This window comes from Acomys russatus, chromosome 4 (assembly GCF_903995435.1).
Source record: "Acomys russatus chromosome 4, mAcoRus1.1, whole genome shotgun sequence".
Taxonomy (NCBI): Eukaryota; Metazoa; Chordata; class Mammalia; order Rodentia; family Muridae; genus Acomys; species Acomys russatus.
Window position 1 is genome coordinate 427,975 of NC_067140.1, and position 1,935 is coordinate 429,909.

At 43.0% G+C, this 1,935-nt stretch overlaps 1 pseudogene; it reads left to right on the forward strand.

Moving 5' to 3' along the window:
* The first annotated feature begins 1,321 nt into the window (after positions 1-1,321).
* LOC127188323 (60S ribosomal protein L27-like) lies at positions 1,322-1,723 on the forward strand (annotated as a pseudogene).
* The last annotated feature ends 212 nt before the right edge of the window (positions 1,724-1,935 follow it).

The window sequence follows — 1,935 nt, forward strand, 5'->3', positions numbered from 1 at the left end:
AACAAAGCTTCTGAGTTCATGAGTGCAACAGCCATGTTTCATGCACAAGACAGCATTCCGCAGCATCCTTTGTCATCCTGTCCCCTCTTCTGGGATGCTTCCTGAGCCTTGAAGTGTGCATGAGGGCTGAGCACTCAGCAGTCGGCTATCCTCAGTAATTTGACCAGTTGAGAATCTCTGCATCAGCCACCATCCACTGCAAAGAAAAGCTCTGATCAAGGCTGAGGGCAGCACTAATCTGGGTGTACAAACATAGATATTTAGAGGCAGTTTGACATAATTTCTATTTAGCAAAGCAGCAGTAGGTTCCCCTCTAGCATCTATGAGTAGTAGCTCCCCAGCCTTGGGCTTATGACCAGAGCAAACTATTTTTAAGATCTGTTTAGGCTTACAATACTGGAACAAATAGCAGAGATTTTATCATAATGGGTGTTGGGCTCAGCACACAGGTTTACCCTCTCCGCTGTTGTCACTTTTGACCAGAGTTGGGCTATTATTCCCACTGTCTGTTTTAATTAGGGGTCATTCTTGGCATTGTGTACGCTGTGGATTTGGACAAATGTGTAACGCCATCACAGAGGATATTTTCACTGTCCTAAAATTCACCTGTGTTCTCCTTCCCTCTCTAACTCTTGGCTACTAGTGACTTAAATTTCTACATTGTTTGCCCCTTTCAGAACATTTTAGCATTAGAATCATATAGTCTCTTCAGTTTGCCTCTGGTATCTATGTTTGTGAGATACTGGTCTGCAGTTTCTCTTGATGTCCTCAATTAGGGTAATGCAGAAGCTATAGTTTGTAGAATGAGTTAAGTCTTGTTTTGGCTTCTGTCTTCTGAAGCACATTTTAGAGATTTGGCTGTAATTTTTTAGGGTAGAGTTCACCAGTGAGCCAACTCTTCAGTGACTGCTGCTTACTGTCTTGCAATGTTGTTAATTATTTACTCAGTGTCTTTAACACACATAGGTCTGTTCATACTGTCTTTCTCTTTGTTCACCTTTGGCCAGTTGTATCTTTCAAGAAACTCTAGAGTCAGCCCCACAGTTTTGTTACTTTACATGCTTTTGGATTTAGGCTTTTTCTGGGTAGCCTTGGCTGTCCTGGTGGAACTCGCTCTAGACTAGTCTGGCCTTGAACTCAAAGAGCTCCAGGTCTGCCTTTGCCTCCTTAGTGCTGGGATTAAAGGTGTGTGCCACCCCTACCCCACCTCCTGGCTCGTTACTTTAAATTTTAAGGATTTAAAATTTTCTCATGCATCATTTTTCCATCATCTTCAGAATTGTTATTTTCTTTTGGCTGTTAAAACATAAACAAGTGCTTTATTTTGGGTGCCACTTGCTTGCTGTCGAAATGGGCAAGTTTGTGAAACCGGGGAAAGTGGTGCTGGTCCTGGCTGGACGCTACTCCAGATGCAAAGCCATCATCGTGAAGACCATGGTGGCTGGAATTGACTGCTATCCCCGAAAAGTGACAGCTGCCATGGGCAAGAAGAAAATCGCCAAGAGGTCAAAGATCAAGTCCTTTGTGAAAGTTTATAACTACAGTCATCTCATGCTCACCAGGTACTCTGTGGCTGTCCTCCTTGGACAAGACTGTTCTCAACAAGGATGTCTTCAGAGACCCAGCCCTGAAACCCAAGGCCAGGTGGGAGGCCAAGGTCAAGTTTGAGGAACAATACAAAACAGGGAAGAACAAATGGTTTTTCCAGAAGCTTTGCTCTTAGGTATATTTTCATGCCAAGTATTCATCCTTTTGATTAGCACTGTTCATAGGTCCCTCAGGGGCAAAGCTAGGAAATGCAAGCATATGCTTACATTCACATTTATTTATCCTACTTACTTAAATTGAAAAGCTGTAATTAGCTTATGCAGATTACCTCCAGTGTAACCAAACTGTGAGGCACCTGGGTCCCCTTATCCTGTATGTGTTTTCTTT